The following is a 21184-nucleotide window of genomic DNA, read 5'->3' as shown; positions in this document are numbered from 1 at the left end:
GGAATTCCTAAACTGCTCATTTATGACACCAGCACTCGAGAATCAGGGATTCCAGATCGTTTTACAGGCAGAGGATCAAACTCTGACTTCAGTCTGACCATCAGTGGAGTCCAGACTGAAGATGCTGCAGTTTATTACTGTGTGGGTCACTTCTACATCAACAGCCAGGATTCGTTCACACAGTGAAAAAGCGTCGTACAAAAACCTCCCTCAGTCAGACTGAACAGAAACTGAAGTGACTGATACAGTTCACCGAACACACACACACAAATCAGGATGACCTACTGACAATAAATTCTCTGTCTTCATGTCACATAACTTTCTCTATCACTGCTTCTTCATGTATCATTGTGGTTCCATGTCATTAATAGTCATATAAACTTTGCTTATTTATTTATTTTTCAAATAATCAAAGGATCTGACTTGGGTTATATAATAAGACAAGTTTCTTTAATGACCTTTGACCTCAGCTTCACTCTGGATTACAGTTATTTCATCTCTATTCCTTTTTAAAGAAAACATTGAAATCACAGATCAACAAAATAAATCTCCACCGCCAGCACATATAAAATCTTTCCATCCCTCAAAGCAACTTTCTCAAACACGTGGAGTTGTATTATGTAAAGAGAGTTCAAAATGAACAGGAATATTAAAAAGCAGTAGATGCAAGAGAATACGTGAAAAACTGTATAGACCTACTTAAAACTGATGAATGAGCAACTCTGATGTCCTTGAAAATCAGATGCACTCAGACTCAGAGCTCATTTCTTCACTTTGGACACAAACGGAGTTTTTCTACGTGTTCATCCTCTAACTGGTAAGATTTGTAAAGACAAGATGAGACAGAATTATATTCATCCTTTCAGTTATATCACAAGATCTTTTTCAGTTTGATGAAATCACCCAGTTCACAATGAAAAGTGACTGTTAATGGATGTTTGTTTTCTTCATAGGAAAGCTGATATATTTTGTGATATAGTTTCAAATGCAAGATCAAATTCATGTTTACCTGAAGCAGATGATAAACTGTTTGTCATTTCTAAATCTGATCATTTACATTGTTCTGTTTAGATTCGTATGTTCACATGGTCAAAATAATTTCTACCCAGGAAATTATAACAAAAGTCATTTCAAAAGAGATCTGTTTCAAATGTTTGCATTTATATGGACCACCTATATGGACTTTAAATGGGTCTAAAAATTCATGTTATTTAAAACAGATATTCATGTACCTACTCCTCAAGTACTGAATACTTAACTAAAACAGCAATAAGAAGAGTTAAGATGACGACAGAGGAAGCGGATTCTTCACTGCAGCTCTGGTTTCAACACATTAACTGGAGTATATTTGCCACTCTAGGCTCTCACACAGACATAGATATTTTCTCTACCTCCACTCTGGATTACAATAACACCAACATCAACAGGGTCAGCACCTTCAACCAATTACAACGTTCCCATATCAGTCCACCTATTTCTAAAGGCACAAAACAAATCGTTAAGTACATCAGTGTCCCAGCCACTGGTTCTGGGAAGGAATGTCCTTTATCCTTCAGATGCAGGTGAAGAGCTGAATCTTGTCCTGAGGAGTTGCTCTCCTGTGTTTGAGCCATACACTCGCGAAGCTGTTTAGTCTTTCCTGTGTACTAATCTGTGCACTCGTCTCTGCACTTGTCAGGGGTGTGGGGTGTGGAGAACCCAGGCGCAGACACAGTAGACAGACAACCGGGTATTACAGTAAAAAAGGGTTTATTTTAACAAAACTACTCCTAACTGAAAACAAGACTGATGTGGCTACAACTAAACAGTGACGAAACAACCGGGCTGAAGACAAATACTCACACCAAGGAACTATGACTGAAGATGGAAACAAACTGAAGTCCAAATCACAAAACTACAAAGTCCAAAAGGTGTAATCCATAAACAGGGGGAAAAGCAGAGTGATCCAGTGAGCAGGTGTAGTCCAGCGGTAAGGAGGGAACAGAGACTGAAGCAGAATGAGTCCAAGACGATAAGCCAGCAACAACTGAGAGAAATGGCCGGCTTAAATACAGAGGGGAGGACCAGGTGAAATGAATCTGAGCTGATTGCATCAGGTGACAACAATCAGGGACCAGGTGCAGAGTAAGCAGGGAGCAGCAGACAGAGGGAGACAGAGAGACCAGACAACACAGAAGGAAAAAACAGAAAAAGGTACCAAAAGGCAGTAAGAGATGCAGAATCCTGACAGCACTGGATTGCAAATACAGTGTTGCTCTGCTTGCTTGTTGGTGTTTTTGAGTGAACCAGTTCATGTCTCAGGGTGTTGCTGTGTATGACGTGCACTAGCTTGTTGTGTTTCGAGAAAGTCTCTTTTAGTTTGTTAGATAGTCCAGCTACATAAAGAGTCACAATGTTATTCCTCCTATTCTTCCTTTCTTCTTTGTTTCTCTTGTGAACTTGATGTTGCTGTCTACCACATTAATGTGCTCCACATATGTGAACCAGTGACTGGGATTTGTTCCCTTTAAATACCTCATTGCTCCTTTATTCACTTCCTACATCTAGAGGTTGACCAGAATGGGTGATACGAAAGAGCCCATGCACAGCTATGCTTCTGTCTGTGGAAACCTTGATTGTACTTAAGTTAGGATTGTCTCCGAGTACCTCTCATGCACCTTCAACACCTTAACTCTGATCAAGAATTCTCTTCTTTCTGAGGAGACTTGTCTCCAAAGATCCTGGTGAACATCTACCATTGCACCATCCAGAGCATCCTGACCAGCTGCATCCTGTAGAGGAAGGTGAAAACTGTCCAACGTGTCATCAGTACTCCACTCCCTCCATCAAGACTGTGCATCACCAATGGTACCTGTGAAGCAGCATCATCAAGGACACCTGGAAACAGTCTGCTGGCCCTCCTCCCATCTTGGAGGTGCTACAGAAATCAGCCTCAGGAACAGCTTCCTCCCCTCTGCTCTAACTTTACTGACCTCTGCACGCCCCAAACACTCCCCACCCTGTTAGAGAATTTCTGCGCTGTCAAGTGAGGAACCTCAGGAAGCGAACTCAGGAACACTCAGGAGACTCAGATGGCTGATGTAGAGAAAAATGCTTTACTGAATTCAGGAGAAATGATACAGCAAGGACCGCCTATGCTGACAATGCCAGTATCAAATCTGAGGAGTCTCTCTGTCCTTGGAGGGTTTATACTGCCTGAAAGAGAAAAGAGGCAGGATCTAACCTTGTTATTGTTGCTCTATCAGCAAATAGTTGTCCGTCTGAGCAGTTGGTGTGCTTCTGTGTGTCTTCAATTGGGGTCAAAGGGTGACCTTCTGTATGTTGGTTCGAAATGACCTATTACCTACAATTTTTCCTTCACAAATCCCTCCTTTTTGATCGTAAGATCAAACCCGAAATACAAGTAAAAGGAAAAATTTTAAGTGTTTGGGGAACCCCGTGGCCAGAGAGCTCCACAAAATGGGTCCCGGTCTTGGTGGCAGCTGCTCCTGGCTCGTCCTGCGCTGGAGGGCGCCTGGGAAACGGGGGTGCCTATTGCCCTTAGTGGCTCGCCCCCTACAGACCTCATCCCCGGACCCCTCACTTCCTCTGCTCACATTCACACACATGTAGGGTTATGGGAGGTGTGCTCATTGTGCTGGGTGTGGTGGTGGGGGCCATCTAAGTGGCCCCATCCACTGCACCCTCTGATGGCTCACCTCTCAAGTTTTAATTGCACTTAGTCACTAAAGTCAGCAAAATAGTGATAACACACACTGCATCTGGGGGACACAGCATGCCGTGTAAGATGGGCGGGGTTGCTCGGGGAGGCGGGACCTCCCGTTGACCCCGCTCCCGGCACGGCTTAGCTACTACCCCCAATTTTAATTGCAAACAACACAGATCTCACCAACACTGATGTGCAGGGGAGGTGAGGATCTTGGGCTGCGGCGGGGGGCACCGGCCCATGCCGGGTGGCTGTCTGGGTTCCCCTGGCGATGTTGACCCTCTGCCTGAGGGGGCGGGGGTTGCCTCTTGGATGCCTGGGGCCCGGGGTCCTGTGCTGGGTCTGCCCTGGGCCTCCGGCCCCTGGCGTTGTCGGCGGCCGCCGGTCTTGGTCGCCTGGGGCCCGGCCCCGCTGGACGCTGGGGATCCTGGCCGGGTTCTCCCTCTGCCCCCTTCCGGGCCGATCCGTGGTCGTCCTCGTGGTTTGGTGGCTCGGATCTCTACTCTGGGATTGCTGCCGGCTCGCCTGGGTCTTGTGGGCTCTCGGGCCCGCTTCTGGCCTTTAGGGAGGTCAGAGGTCATAGTTGCATGATCACAGTCACAATTGCACCGTACTCTGCATGTAACCATGCATAGCAACCATGTTGTCTTGTGGGGTGTTAAGTTTGCCCTGGTGCCAAAATATCAAAAGACATGTTTCCTCAGTTTGTTTGTTTCACATAGATGATCTGAATAATTACTAGCTGTGCTTCCTAACAAAACCCGTTCCAGTGTGTCTTTGTTAAGGTGTACTAGCTTGTTGTCTGTTGTGTCGGTTTCAATTGAAAGATAATTGTATTCTTACACTCTTCCTTTTCTCTTCACTATCCCCCCTTGTTGTTGTTTTTTTTGTTTTTCTTCCTCTTTTCTCGTTTCTCTCTTCCTGCCTTTCCCCTGTCAGGTCCGGCAAACTTATGTATATTTAACTAATCAACAAGTATTCAAACTAAATAAATTACTGTACAGTATCAAGGGGAGTCTTATACTTATAAACTCCCCCTGGAAAAGCAAACTTGTATGGCACAATGCAGCAGCCAGATCCTCCTTCTGCCTGCTCTGTTGCCGGACAGGACAAAAATAAATAAATAAATAAAAATAGATACCGTTACCAGATCCGGGTCTAGGATGTTCCAGGTCCAGTTCCCTTCCGAATCATAACCTGGATAGACAACAAAACAATCATTTTCCCTACACCTTGTTTTGGAGCAGAAAAAAGATATTCTTGTCGTTCCATTCGTTGTAGGCTGATAACCAGAATCCGAGTCCGTAGAGTCAATTTCTCCTTTCTTGCGTCTCTGCAAGTTATCAGTGTTTATGTGAGAGGAGCAGTCCAAGCAGTCCGTCGTCTTTGTGTTCTGCTCTTGTCTTCGTGTATCAGTGTAAGTGTACGGTGCTGGTGCTGCATCGGTGAGTGTATCAAGTTTTGGGGGTTTATTGGGAAGTCGTCCAGCAGGCCCAGGAAGTGAGAAGCCCTCTCCAACAGGAGATGCTCCAGGTGCATCTGTTGATTCTCCACCGTGTGGTTAATGGTGGTGGACCACTAGGAGTAGAATCAGCCTCCACAATTGGGGTCAAAGGGTGACCTTCTGTATGTTGGTTCAAAATGACCTATTACCTACAATTTTTCCTTCACACACCCCCTTCACATTCCGTCCTCCATCTTCCATGGAATACCAGCACTTCCCCCAACACCCCAACATCCACCTTCCATGTTCACCCCAGATTTCAAACTATGTACAAACTGTATGTCTCTACATCCTTATACCATATACACTGTTGATAGCGTTCATACTGTGTCTATACTGCATATATGCAACATCTCATGTCCTATACATTGTTCATACTGTTTATAGTGGTCATACTATGAATCCTGTGTGTTCAATCCCCTCCAAAGGTATTGGAACAGTGAGGCAATTCCTTTATTTTTGCTGTAGACCAAAAACATTTGAGTTTCACATCAAATGATGAATATGAGACAAGAAATCAACATTTTAACTTTAATTTCTAGGTATTTACCTCTGGATCTGATTCACAACTTAGAAGAGAGCATTATTTGTAACAGGCATTCACATTTTTAGGTGAGCAAAAATATTGGAACAGATAGACTTAAAACAGATTAAAGTGTTACGGATTATGGAGGAGCTCAGGCGCAGCAGGTTTTAAAGTGAATGAAATTTAATCTTTTCTCAAAATGGACTACAAGTCCCAAGCATGTGACGAAGAACAGGAAGTTTAACGAGGAAGAACTAAACAAGCAACAAACGAAGGTAGCGCAGACTAGCGGCTTGGAGAACGAGTTCACTAGCACAAAATCTCCAAATCAAAAGAATTATCATTACGTATGAAATCCACGAATTACTAACAAAGCAGAATACAAAGCATTACGGTGGTTTCTCAATATCAAAGAGTTCATTTAGGCGAGGTTTAACTTTAATAAAAATCGACAAGCTTTACATGCTACTCTCGTACTAGTTTTCGACTCAGGCAAACAATCGGTTTTTCTCAGTTACTTAACAACAGAAGAGGCAGGATGCTCGGACTGGGTTCCAGGGCTGAGTGGTGTTTAGCAGTCGGCCGGCGATCCGTGTGGCTGTAGGTGGAAGGCAACCATTGGTGAGTGGGGAGGATGCCGGATGACTGGAACGTCTCAGCTGAGTATCCTCGAGTTAACGACAGACGGAGTGACAATGGCGATCCTGGGCGAAGCGTGGACTGGAGCGGCTGAACCGGAAACTAGAGAGGGAAGCAGAGAACAGAGTTAGGAACAACTGAGGTAAGACTGATGGTGAAAGTTATCGGGTGAATGATTACAGGCATTGCTACGATCCGGCACAGAGAACCGAGTGGCGTCTGCTTATAAAGGAAGTGGCGAAGATCTGATGAGCCGTTCCCAGCTGCTCCCTCGCCCAGTGATCATGATTACGAATAAGGAACACCTGTTGCCACTCCTGCCTGCTGAGCCAAACCTAGAGAAGGGAGAGAGATAGAGAAGATACAAAGCAGCAGAGAAGCACTTAACTAGGCCCAGCTGCCGCTGGCCTGACATAAAATGAATACGATTTAATGCTTATTTTAAAATCCTTTGCTTGCAATAATAGAATCAAGCCTGTGACCCACTGACATCACCAAACTGTTGCATTCTTCTTTTGTGATGCTTTACCAGGCTTTCACAACAGCCTCTTTCAGTTGTTGGTTTTTTGGACTTTAGCAGGTAAAATGCAGTACTATTGGGTTTAAGTCCAGAGATTGACTTTGCCAATCTAAAACCTTCCACTTCTTGCCTCTGTCATGACTCCCGTCCTGCCTTGCTGGCTACAGACTCCTTTTTTACCCTTGTGGGGGTTTCCTTCCTGATATCATGCCATGTTTTTTGAGCTCTGCCGTTGCCATGTGTTTCTGTGTTGCTTTGTACCGGTTCTCTCTCACCCTCATTAATCAGGTCAGAGTGGCTTCAGCAGCAGCTGGAGCCACTCAGGTGATTGGCCACGTGGCCTGGACTGAGCAGCTGACTCCACTCCGTCATCATCTCACCCTGACAGTTAAAAGCCGGTCGTCACATCCACTCTTCGCCGGATTGTTGTTCAAACTACTCACAGTTAGTGACACGCCAGCCAAACCAAGTTGTCTCAGAAATTGGATTCTGAAGATTCGTTGTTGTTTGCATAAAACCGTGTGTAACTCTGCCTTTCCTTGCTTCACCAGTCTCAACTGCTCGGAACCCACGCACTACCGGTCTGAATCACCGCCAAGAGGATACCACCGCCAGGACCAAGCCCAGAACCGCCGCTAGACCCTCAGCCAAGAGATTACCACAGCCAAGACCAAATCCAGAGCCCCATCGCAACCCACTGCCACAAGGATATTACGGTCTGCAGTCAGAACCGCTGCCAAGACAGTACCACAGCCAAGACCAGGTCCCGAACCCCAGCCCGATCCACCACCAACAAGAATCCCAACACAGAACCCCAGTCCAAGACCTAGACCGGGAGGTCCAGCCCTCCATCTCCAGAATCATCTTTTCTCCCTCACAATAAAACCTTTAAATCACCACCACTCCATCCCAGTTCTTCCACCGTTTCCACCCTCCTCGCTACAGGCCTGACAGAACAATCCGGCCAACAAAATGGAAACGGAGAACATGGGTCCAGACGAACCTTCCCCTTCCCAGGTTCTGCACGCAGTCTCCATCCATGGTCAACTATTGGGGCAACACAGCAAGACTTTAAGGGAGCTAGTAGAAGCAGGAAATCAGGTAACAACCCAGCTTCATTCCCTTTCTGACCAAATGACCCAGGTAGCAACCGCTCCTTCTGTTTTAGACCAGCATAGCCAAGCCCTCCACGATCTGGGGGTTTCGAGCCGTCTTCTGACCGAGCAGATGGGAAGTATGACAGCCCAGCTGCACCAGATTACCACCGTTCTGGCTCAACTCTCCAGTCCACAACCACCACCGGTCCCCCCACCGAATCTACCACCACCGAGCCCTGAACCTATCGCCACGCCTCGGACCATTTTTCCGGAACCCAAGATGCCTATCCCCGAGCGCTACGCTGGGAATCAAGGAGGCTGCGGTGACTTCCTTATGCAGGTTTCCCTAGTTTTTAGCGCACAGCCACAGACCTTTCGTACCGATGAGCAAAAGATCTCCTATACCCTGGGCTTATTGACAGGAGCAGCGCTTCGGTGGGGATCAGCGGTTTGGCAAAATAAGAGACCAGCCTGTGCTTCATATGCCGCCTTCACGGAGGAAATGAAGCGCGCCTTTGACCACCCGGTGCGCGGAGCGGACGCCATGAAGAGGCTGGGAAGCCTCAGCCAAGGCGGACAAAGTGTTGCAGATTACGCGGTGGAGTTCCGGACATTAGCAGCCGCCGTGGACTGGAACGATTCAGCCTTACGGTTTCAGTTTCTCAGAGGATTGAGCGAGGAACTAAAAGACGAGTTGGCTCACCGAGACGAAATCGAGGATTTAGATTCACTCATAGACAAGGCAATCATCTTGGACAACCGTCTGAGAGAAAGAAGAAGAGAGAAAAGGCATACGAACCCACAGGTGTCTCGCTTTCCCCCCCAGTCCACCCTCGCCCTGGTCCTCGGTTCCGCGACTCCGGCTCCATAGTGCCGTCCCTTCCTCCTCCACGTGGGAATCTCTCTGTTCCGGTTACTCCAACGTCAGGAGAGGAGCCCATGCAGCTGGGTCGGGCTCGCATATCCCCGGAGGAGCGAGCGGAACGTCTAAAGAGAGGAGCCTGCTTTTACTGTGGAGAACGGGGACACCTAGTGGCCACATGCCCATCCAGGCCGGGAAACGTCACGGCTCACCTCGGTCTGGGGGGGTCCGGGTGAGCCAAACCTCTCTCTCCCCTTTTTTGACTCATCTCCAGGTACCTGCGTCTTTATGCTGGAAGACGCACCGGTCCACAGTAGGGGCTCTGGTGGACTCTGGAGCCGAGGGCAACTTCATTGATGAAGCTCTGGTCAGTCAACTGTCGTTACCTACTGAACCCATAAAACCACCTTTATGTGCCTTGTCTCTCAATGGTCGCCGTTTAGCCCAGGTGAGTGCCCAAACTGTCCCAGTCACCCTCAGAACCTCAGGCAATCACGTTGAATCACTCGTATTTTTTGTACTTTCCGGTTTAAATTCGCCTATTGTCCTGGGCTATCCATGGTTAAAACTTCATAATCCCCAAGTAGACTGGCAGCTAGGGAAAATTTTGACTTGGAGTTCAGACTGTCATGCCAAGTGTCTAGTATCCGCCCAAAACCCAGGGGATTCGGAAACAAAACCGCGGTCGTTACCTCCCGATTTGACCAACGTTCCCACAGAATACCACGATTTGGCTTCCGTTTTCGATAAAGACCGAGCCGTGTCTCTGCCTCCACATAGGCCGTACGACTGCGCCATAGATCTGTTTGAGGGAGCCCCCCTTCCTAGAGGTCGGTTGTATAACCTCTCAAAACCAGAAAGAGCTGCTATGGAAACGTATATCAAAGAATCGCTAGCGGCCGGTCTGATCCGTCCGTCCACATCTCCAGTCGGGGCTGGAACCTTTTTTGTGGGAAAAAAGGACGGCGGACTCAGACCATGCGTGGACTACAAAAGATTAAATGAAATCACCGTTCGGAACAAATACTCCCTTCCCCTCATAGACTCAGCCTTTACTCCCCTACACGGCGCCTCGATCTTCTCAAAATTAGACCTCAGAAATGCTTATCATCTGGTGCGGATACGGGAGGGGGATGAGTGGAAGACGGCCTTTAACACTCCATTGGGGCATTTTGAGTACTGTGTCATGCCTTTCGGTTTGACCAATGCCCCGGCCGTCTTCCAGCATCTCGTCAATGACGTCCTGAGGGACTTCCTGGACCGGTTCGTTTTCGTCTACCTCGACGACATCCTGATCTTCTCCCGCGGCCTGGAGGAGCACCGACGGCACGTGAGGATGGTTCTCGGGCGTCTGCTCGAGAACCGTCTTTTCGTCAAAGCTGAAAAGTGCGTTTTTCATGCAGTATCGGTGTCCTTCCTGGGTTACATCATTGCCGCGGGAGAGGTCAGGATGGACCCGCCAAAGTAGCGGCGGTGGTTGAGTGGCCGGAGCCCGGGGACCGCAAACGGCTTCAGCGGTTCCTGGGCTTTGCCAACTTCTACCGCCGCTTCATTCGTAACTACAGTCAGATCGCTTCCCCCTTAACCGCACTCACGTCCGCCGCTATTCCGTTTGTCTGGACACCTGCCGCTAAGCATGCCTTTGTCACGTTAAAATCTCTGTTTGTCTCTTCCCCAGTTCTCATTCAACCAGACCCGACCAAACAATTCATTGTGGAGGTCGACGCTTCGGACGCCGGAGTGGGAGCGGTGCTATCTCAGCGTGCCGGCGGGGATGGGAAGCTTCATCCATGCGCCTTCTTCTCACGTAAACTGTCACTGGCCGAGAGGAACTATGATGTCGGTAATCGGGAGTTGTTAGCAGTCAAATTGGCGCTGGAGGAGTGGCGTCACTGGCTGGAGGGAGCGGAACTTCCCTTTCTGGTTTGGACTGATCATAAGAACCTCCAATACCTGCAGACCGCCAAACGACTAAACCCTAGACAGGCCAGGTGGTCACTATTCTTTGATCGATTCCAGTTTACATTAGCCTATCGTCCTGGGTCACGCAATGGCAAACCCGATGCCTTGTCCCGCATCTTCTCTAACGATGCCTCTCCTAAGATCCCGGAGCCCATCCTGTCCCCTTGCCACCTGGCCTGTCTTAATTGGAATATAGAATCAGTAGTGAAACGAGCTCAACAGAACCAAGTATTCCCCGAAGCGGGCCCCCCAGGAACTCTGTTCGTCCCCGAATCTGCCCGCTCGGAGGTTCTACAGTGGGTTCACTCCAGCCAGTTCGCCTGCCACCCGGGGGAGTTCAGGACTTTATCAAATCTCCGGCGGCGGTTCTGGTGGCCTTCCATGGCTGGGGATTGTCGAGACTTTGTCGCTGCCTGCTCTGTCTGCGCCCAAAATAAGACGTCCACACAGCCGGCCGTGGGTCATCTCCATCCTCTGAAAATCCCAAGACGACCATGGTCACATATAGCCCTTGACTTCGTCACCGGGTTGCCTCAGTCACAAGGTCAGTCTGTTATACTATCTATCATAGATCGATTCTCAAAGTTCGCTCATCTGATTCCCTTGCCTAAACTTCCCTCTGCCATAGAAACGGCCGATCTGCTCGTCCACCATGTCTTTCGGGCTCATGGTCTGCCAAGGGATATAGTTTCGGACCGGGGTCCGCAGTTCACGTCGGCTGTCTGGAAAGCCTTTTGTACTGCACTCGGGGTCAAGGTTAGTTTGTCCTCGGGGTTTCACCCACAGAGTAATGGCCAGACAGAGAGGTTGAACCAGTCCATGGAGGCCGCCCTTAGATGCACGTCCTCCAAGAACCCAGGCTCTTGGAGCAAGCAACTCCCCTGGGTGGAGTATGCACATAACACCCTTCCCAGCGCCGCTACTGGTCTCTCCCCCTTCCAGTGCTTGTACGGTTACCAACCACCTGTGTTCCCGGCCCTGGAGGAGACAATTGAGGTGCCCTCAGTCAGGGCCCATCTCCGCCGGTGCGCACGCACATGGCGACGTGCACGTGCCGCTCTCCTCCGATCGTCGCGTCGCACTCAGGATCAGGCCAACCGTCATCGGTCCGAGGCGCCGACCTACTCCATTGGCCAACGGGTCTGGTTGAAGACCCAACACCTTCCCCTCCGTGCATCCCCCAAAAAACTCTCTCCTCGTTTTGTTGGTCCATTTACAATCTCCAAGATCGTTAATCCAGTCGCTGTCCGGTTGGATCTTCCACGTTCCATGAGGGTCCATCCCACGTTTCATGTCTCGCAGCTTAAACCGGTTCAGGAGGCCCCGCTGGCCCCTCCCGTGTCCGCTCCTCCGCCCCCGCGTATGCTAGACGGCGACCCCGTATACACGGTCTCCCGCCTTTTGGATGTTCGCCGCCGGGGTCGGGGCCTGCAATACCTGGTGGACTGGGAGGGGTATGGACCTGAGGAGCGCCTGTGGGTTCCCAAGGCCAGGATTTTGGACCCGGATCTCATTCGCGATTTCCATCGCGCCCATCCTGACAAGCCCCGAAGGGCGCCGAGAGTCGCCCATTGAGGGGGGGTTCTGTCATGACTCCCGTCCTGCCTTGCTGGCTACAGACTCCTTTTTTACCCTTGTGGGGGTTTCCTTCCTGATATCATGCCATGTTTTTTGAGCTCTGCCGTTGCCATGTGTTTCTGTGTTGCTTTGTACCGGTTCTCTCTCACCCTCATTAATCAGGTCAGAGTGGCTTCAGCAGCAGCTGGAGCCACTCAGGTGATTGGCCACGTAGCCTGGACTGAGCAGCTGACTCCACTCCGTCATCATCTCACCCTGACAGTTAAAAGCCGGTCGTCACATCCACTCTTCGCCGGATTGTTGTTCAAACTACTCACAGTTAGTGACACGCCAGCCAAACCAAGTTGTCTCAGAAATTGGATTCTGAAGATTCGTTGTTGTTTGCATAAAACCGTGTGTAACTCTGCCTTTCCTTGCTTCACCAGTCTCAACTGCTCGGAACCCACGCACTACCGGTCTGAATCACCGCCAAGAGGATACCACCGCCAGGACCAAGCCCAGAACCGCCGCTAGACCCTCAGCCAAGAGATTACCACAGCCAAGACCAAATCCAGAGCCCCATCGCAACCCACTGCCACAAGGATATTACGGTCTGCAGTCAGAACCGCTGCCAAGACAGTACCACAGCCAAGACCAGGTCCCGAACCCCAGCCCGATCCACCACCAACAAGAATCCCAACACAGAACCCCAGTCCAAGACCTAGACCGGGAGGTCCAGCCCTCCATCTCCAGAATCATCTTTTCTCCCTCACAATAAAACCTTTAAATCACCACCACTCCATCCCAGTTCTTCCACCGTTTCCACCCTCCTCGCTACAGGCCTGACAGCCTCTGATGAACTCCTTTGCTGTTTTGGCAGTGTGCTTTGGGTCATTATCTTGCTGCATGATGTAGCACCCACCAATCGGTGTTGTTGCATATTTCTTGAAATTGGCAGACAAAATGTTTCTGTCCACTTCCAAGTTCATTTTGCTTCTACCATCATGTATTATATATTCAGTAAAGATTAATGAGCCGTCCCAGAAGAAGCCATGCAAGCCCAAACCATGACATTTGGTTCCACTGTGTTTCACAGATGAACTTGTATGTTTGGGATCATGAGCAGATGCTTTCTTTCTCCAAATTTTAGTCTTTCCATTACTTTGGTAAAGGTTCATCTTTTTCTCATCAGTCCATAAAACTTTATCACAGAATTTCTAAGGCTCATCTCTGTACTTTTTTGGCGAATTCCAGCCTGACCATCCTATTCTTCTTGCTAGTGAGTGGTTTGCATCTTCTGGTGTAGTGTGGCAGCCTGTACATCTTAATAGTTCATATGATGTACAGAAATAGTAGTTTTACTAATTTGTTTGGTCCCACCCCTATTATTATTTTTTTTGCATTAGTAGAATCTGAAAGGCCTTGTGTCACACATAAAAATAATCCTAAGTAATTTTAAGACGCTACTCATTTTTATCAGTAGGAGTTAGTATTGGCTCTGTAGTGTGAGAGATTGGCGTCGTTTTCCTGGCATACAAGGAAGTAAGCCCAGTCGTAAACATGAGAGTAGTCAAGATAGCAGCAAAGAGAGCCAATACTCATCAGAAACTGCATTTCTTCTGTATTTGCAGGTGAGGAAAGTGCGCAAGTGCCATATATATATTTGTGTTACATTTATCTTAAAAATGTGGTGGCGCGTTTTTTGTTTACTATGTGATAAATGTCAGAAAAGAAGGAAGCTAACTACCACTAACATAGGCCCATCAGCACGCTGTAGCTGTAGCTGTAGCCTTGTGACAAGAAACAATGCATAGTAGCAATGCACAGTGAAGAGGGTGACCATAACAAACACTCTCATTACTTTCATGTGCATCAAAATTGTGTTTAGTAGTTTGTGAGAGTATATCATATAACCCACTACTCGGGTAGCAGTTGTTTTGCATATGTTGTGTTCAGTAACTGGTCTAATGTTAAGCAGTTATATTTGGCAGTTCATTTGGTACATATATACATTGTGGTTGATGGACATTGTGACATTAAAAACTGTTAATATACAGTCTATGGAAGTAATTAATATTAGATGAGATACAGATAAATATTGTGTCCATCAGCAGATGTAAGAGTGACCTGATGATACAAGAAGCTGAAATATGGAGTTAGTGTTTAGGCTGCATGTGTCATGTCTTGTTATTGTGTGTTTATTTAGATTTAGGACAGTAGTTACATGATGTTACAATATTAAATTTGGCTGTTATTCTGGCATACAACGAAGTAAGCCCAGTCGTGAACATAAGTCAAGATAGGAGCAAAGAGAGCCAATACTCATCAGAAACTGTATTTCTTCTGTATGTAGGAACACAGGAATTCCAGAGGAGATGACAAACTCAGATAAGAACAGGACTCTCTTCTCTCCCTACAGAAAGAAGAACCCCCCAGTTTCTGGAGGAATTGGGAAACATGTATTTCTTTATTGCTTTCATTTACAGTAAAGGACATTCAGACCTTCTGCAGAGAGGATGGAGTTCCCTGCAAAAACATTAACATCTGGAAGAACCTTTCTGAAAGACAATAACTATCATTTTATGCTTAAATGCTTAGTTGGACAAACACCTTATTCATGCTCTAACCAAACCTTCCCCCCAGTCAGGAGATCTCTCTGCCTTCCACTAGGATCTGATAAGAGAGTAGTAAATTTTATGGCCCTCTGGAGAATGGTAGAGACACACTTTCTTTAACTGACTTCATCTTTAACATATTCAAAAATTACACTTCTATCCCTTATAGAACTCAAATTATTGATTTTTGATGTTTAATTCAATTTCTTCCACAGTGCCCCACTGATGTTGTGTTTTCCTTGCTTTCCCACCCCTCCCTCTTCTCCCATCCCTCCCCTTGCCCTCTTCTGTCCTTCTCAATCCGCCCGGCCAGCAGGCAGATGGGTCCCCCCTATATAGAGCCAGGTTCTGCTCGAGGTTTCTTCCCTGTTAAAAGGGTGTTTTTCCTTGCCACTGTCGCCTTTGGGCTTGCTCTGGGGGTCAGGCATTTGGGTTCTGTAAAGCGTCTTGAGACGAGTTGACTGTAATTGACGCTATATAAATAAAATTGAATTGAATTGAATTGATGGTGGAGAACACAATAATATCATAATGAATTCCATTGTTTTACTATTAATCTTTGTATTATTCATTATCATATGTATGACATGTTATCATATCTTCACTGTGACATATATTTTTAATATCCAGAACACAGTTACATATAGGTTTTATTTAATTAAATAACTCCCATACTTGTTAACCTGCATAATCCGACATGTGTTCCACTTTTGCTTAACGGGATTATGGTAAGGAATAGACCAGGGGCGGCCCTAGACCATCAGGTGCCTGAAGCGAAAATGTTCAATGACGCCCCCCATCCCTCTCTTAATAGATGGGTTAACACATCTCAACACATTTAAAATTTCTTGTCTTTTTTCTTCATTTCTTACAATATTATTATTTTAAACAATATGTACAATTACACACACACACACACACACACACACACACACGCACACACACACACACACACACACACACACACACACACACACACACACACACTCCTCCTCCCACCTTTGAAACATGTTCCTTCAACACAGGGACAAACTGAGCCATAAGCTCCATTTCCTTTAGAAAATTCCCATTGTTGGGTTGGTTCATTGTGTCTGTGGACCCCCTGAGAGCAATATTTCACTTTGCCAATGACTGAATGATTGCCACCAACCTAGTGAGGATTTCTCGCCACCTTCTCCTTTCAGAATTTATTAGTGCAAGTTCAACTTTGTCTATTGTTTGGCCCTTTTTAATCCCGGACTCCAGTTCTTTCCATGATCCCATGTTCTTTGTATGTTCAGGACTGTTCTCATGTGTTTTGAGTATGTCACTGCAGTTTTTCCAGTCATTAACACCATCACTGATTAGTTTAAATGTTTTCTGGGAGAAGAGCTTGCAACAGAAACAGTATGAAGTATCATTCTTTTTGGAATACATCAGCCACGTTCTTTTCATCTTCTCCCCATTCACTAACCGTCTATAGAAGTAGTGGTGACGGCAACTTCTTCCATCTTGTTTTTTTGGAATGTGAAGTCTGATTTTATCACATAAGGCCCTTGACTGACTAACTCAGTCCTCTCTGGATTAGACAGGTGAGGGGGCCAATCAGTTGCATCAGTGGGGCTGGTGTGACAGACTCACATGCACCTGTTGATGTTGATGATGTGTCTTCAGGCTGGTGGATTGAAACATGTAGTCTGCTAGTGGTGCTGGGTCCTTCTTTTGAAAGAGAATCAAAGATACACAACAAATCATTTAGGCATCTATAGAGGCATTAATACAATGGTTTTAGTTCAATCAGAAGACAAAAGTTTTCAGATTTTCTATTTTTAGTTTTAACTTTTACAACACAAAATCTAGTACTGCAATACTCACTTGGATTTACATCTTGAAACTGTGTCTCAGTTGCTGCTGTGTTGCTGCTTTCTGTTTGACTTGAAGCTGCTGTGTAAAACACTAAAAACATCCACCTGTAAGAATGGCATCTGAATTGTGCCTTTTGTGTTTTTTTTGATTTTTTTGTTACAACTTCTGAGTGATTATTCATGTACATATGCCAAAAATAGTATAGTATGGATTTGCTTCTGTTTACATAATATTTGTACATTGTTAACAAAAATGACTACTACTGTAACACTTACCTGGATCTACATTTTGAAGCTGTGTCTCACTTGCTGCTGTACTGCTGCTTGCTGCTTGACGAGCAGCTGCTGTGTAAAACACAAAATCAATCAGTTTGTGGTCTTTATTTATAGCTTGACACTGATAAAAATATAATTTAGTCTGTATAATAATTATTACATCCAATAATTATCATATGAAGTATTAGTACTCCAGACATAATCCTTTATTGAATAAACTTACAGTCTTCACTATCAATGAGAACCTCAGGTGCAGAAAACAGAGAGACTGAGGCTTCCTCTGTAGCAGCATCTACAGGTGCCTGTCCTGGCTGCAAAAATTTTCTCAGTGCATCTGGACAAATACAAATAAAAAATATACATTAAGTTGTAGCAGTACATTGCAGTACCTTTACAATAAACATACCATTGCATGTATATTTTGCATTGTGATGTACTAAACTTCGCTTTGCATGTTATTTAGTTATTACAGTAATTACATGAACTTAAGTTAAACTTCTGACATGCATGCCATGGTCATACTGCATAATATACAGTTGGCGTTACTTGATATGTTGTTAAAGTTTATTGATACAGTTGCTGCATTTACTTAGCTAGCGTTAGCCAACTAGATGCTGTGTCTGAATAAAAAGTCAAAAAGCATGTTATATCTTAAATGCATACCTCTACTTTGGGCTTGCTTTTCCTCCTCTTCTTTTTTGCGCTTTCTGAAAGCAGCACCTGATGGTTTGGGATGCCTTTTCATAATAAAAATTTGTTGACAATGTCAATAAAACCATAACGACGACCATTTGTCTCCAATAAAACATCTGAGATGCGCTACCCATGATGCCCCACTCACCGGTTTGCAATGTAAACAACAGCAGCAGCCGCCGGTCAGGTTAGGGAGAGGTGATGAGGGGGCGCCAGGAGGTCATTATCACAGAGTCTTGCGAATATATATAAATACATACAGTGCCTTGTGAAAGTATTCGGCCCCCTTGAACTTTTCAACCTTTCGCCACATTTCAGGCTTCAAACATAAAGATATCAAATTTTAATTTTTTGTCAAGAATCAACAACAAGTGGGACACAATCGTGAAGTGGAACGAAATTTATTGGATATTTTAAACTTTTTTAACAAATAACCTGAAAAGTGGGGCATGCAATATTATTCGGCCCCCTTGCATTAATACTTTGTAGCGCCACCTTTTGCTTCAATTACAGCTGCAAGTCGCTTGGGGTATGTCTCTATCAGTTTTGCACATCGAGAGACTGAAATTCTTGCCCATTCTTCCTTGCAAAACAGCTCCAGCTCAGTGAGGTTGGATGGAGAGTGTTTGTGAACAGCAGTCTTCAGCTCTGCCCACAGATTCTCCATTGGATTCAGGTCTGGACTTTGACTTGGCCATTCTAACACCTGGATACGTTTATTTGTGAACCATTCCATTGTAGATTTGGCTTTATGTTTTGGATCATTGTCCTGTTGGAAGATAAATCTCCGTCCCAGTCTCAGGTCTTTTGCAGACTCCAACAGGTTTTCTTCCAGAATGGTCCTGTATTTGGCTCCATTCATCTTCCCATCAATTTTAACCATCTTCCCTGTCCCTGCTGAAGAAAAGCAGGCCCAAACCATGAGGCTGCCACCACCATGTTTGACAGTGGGGATGGTGTGTTCAGGGTGATGAGCTGTGTTGCTTTTACGTCAAACATATCGTTTTGCATTGTGGCCAAAAAGTTCCATTTTGGTTTCATCTGACCAGAGCACCTTCTTCCACATGTTTGGTGTGTCTCCCAGGTGGCTTGTGGCAAACTTCAAACGAGACTTTTTATGGATATCTTTGAGAAATGGCTTTCTTCTTGCCACTCTTCCATAAAGGCCAGATTTGTGCAGCGTACGACTGATTGTTGTCCTATGGACAGACTCTCCCACCTCAGCTGTAGATCTCTGCAGTTCATCCAGAGTGATCATGGGCCTCTTGGCTGCATCTCTGATCAGTCTTCTCCTTGTTCGAGGTGAAAGTTTAGAGGGACGGCCGGGTCCTGGTAGATTTGCAGTGGTCTGATACTCCTTCCATTTCAATATGATTGCTTGCACAGTGCTCCTTGAGATGTTTAAAGCTTGGGAAATCTTTTTGTATCCAAATCCGGCTTTAAACTTCTTCACAACAGTATCTCGGACCTGCCTGGTGTGTTCCTTGGTCTTCATGATGCTCTCTGCACTTTAAACAGAACCCTGAGACTATCACAGAGCAGGTGCATTTGTACGGAGACTTGATTACACACAGGTGGATTCTATTTATCATCATCAGTCATTTAGGAAAACACTGGATCATTCAGAGATCCTCACTGAACTTCTGGAGTGAGTTTGCTGCACTGAAAGTAAAGGGGCCGAATAATATTGCACACCCCACTTTTCAGTTTTTTATTTGTTAAAAAAGCACAAAATATCCAATAAATTTCATTCCACTTCACGATTGTGTCCCAGTTGTTGTTGATTCTTGACAAAAAATTAAAATTTTATATCTTTATGTTTGAAGCCTGAAATGTGGCGAAAGGTTGAAAAGTTCAAGGGGGCCGAATACTTTCACAAGGCACTGTATATATTTACATTTCACATTATTTGTTTATCATTTACGAGAAAACACATGGCATATTAAATAAGCGTAAATAACGAGCGTTTTTTTAACAACAACTTGGCGTCCCCATAGACATTAATGTCTATGGGCGCCCCCTCCAGCAGATGGCGCCCTAGGCGACCACCTGGTTCGCCTATGCTCAGGGTCAGCCCTGGAATAGACAGATCATGTTTGCGCGTTAATATCACACATTTTAATCCATTTTTTTTGACCATCTCTCCTCTCTGCTCCTCTTCTCTGGAACAAAGAAGGGATCAAATTTCGAGTGAGAATCGCGCCGAAAAGTATCATCTCCGCTTTACTCGGCCAAAGCCTGAGAGCCATCATTTTAATCAAGTGACTTCATCAACCGGACACTGGCTCCCTCAGCTGTGAAAACCGGAGATCTGCTGGCCCAGATCTCCTTGCACCGAACAGAGCTCCCACGGCAGGACATCAATGTGTTGCCATAACGATGATACTACACTCCGGAACCAGGAAAGTCCAGAGGCGTTGTAAAGACGTCACAGGCCCACACGTCCCTTCTCTGATTCTGATTTTCTGGGTTGATGTTACTAATCACTTAATTAAATTCCGCCGCTCCATTTATTCTTTTACAAATCGTTTTTAGTCCAAATTATCGTTTTATTGAGTCAGATCGTGCTATCTGGCTTCCTCTTACCATAATCCTATCTTAATATGCAGATTTGAATCTCCTCACCGCACACACACACACACACACACACACACACACACACACACACACACACACCCTCCCACATACACACGCACGCACACACACTCACACACACACACACACACACATTACTCACTGTATATAGAGTTCACCTGTATTGTTTAGTAGAATAGTAAATAGATGTTTTCATTTTAGACCAATTTACAGTCTTGTGAGTTTCTGTGTGTAAGAACATGAGGTCAATTTAACCGAGAATTCTGGCCTTTCTGATATGACACTGATCAACTGCATTTATACAGGAATTTCTTTGAGGTTCTGCCTAAATTATTGATTTCCCTGCGTCCGCAGGGTGGTGCCCTTTATCTAACGAGTGCAATAATAAATTACCTTACGTAGTTCTTCCTACATGTATTTGCACAATGTTTATGTGCAATCAAAGTCACTGGCACCTGGATGGATACTGTTATCATTGGGCACATGCAACAGTAGCCTCTGCTTTTGTTCATGAAGTTTTCTGCAAACAGTAGATTGTGGTTTATTCATTCCTGCCCTCTGGAGGTTGTTGCTGATGCCACTAACTGTTGTTTTTGAGTCTTTCTTTACAGTGCTCACAATGTTTCTGTTGTCAATTGCTGCTGTTTTCATTGGTCTACCCGCTCGACATCTGTTACAACAGCAGTTTCTTTCTTTTTCAGGACATTCCAAATGGTTGTACTGGCTATGGTCAGTGTTTGTTCAGTGGCTGTGATTGATATTTCATCTTCTCTCAGCTTCATAAATGT

General features: G+C 45.7%; 2 gene segments (V, D, J or C); one reads left to right on the top strand and one right to left on the bottom strand.

Moving 5' to 3' along the window:
* LOC110972317 (immunoglobulin kappa light chain-like) overlaps positions 1–21184 on the top strand; it is a 238184-nt gene that overhangs the window by 40431 nt on the left and 176569 nt on the right.
* The window catches only part of LOC127531752 (Ig kappa-b4 chain C region-like), a 112452-nt gene that overhangs the window by 2024 nt on the left and 89244 nt on the right, over positions 1–21184 (bottom strand).

Source organism: Acanthochromis polyacanthus, chromosome 2 (assembly GCF_021347895.1).
Source record: "Acanthochromis polyacanthus isolate Apoly-LR-REF ecotype Palm Island chromosome 2, KAUST_Apoly_ChrSc, whole genome shotgun sequence".
Taxonomy (NCBI): Eukaryota; Metazoa; Chordata; class Actinopteri; family Pomacentridae; genus Acanthochromis; species Acanthochromis polyacanthus.
Note: the sequence above shows the minus strand (reverse complement) of the source record. Positions and strands in the feature narration are given on the sequence as shown.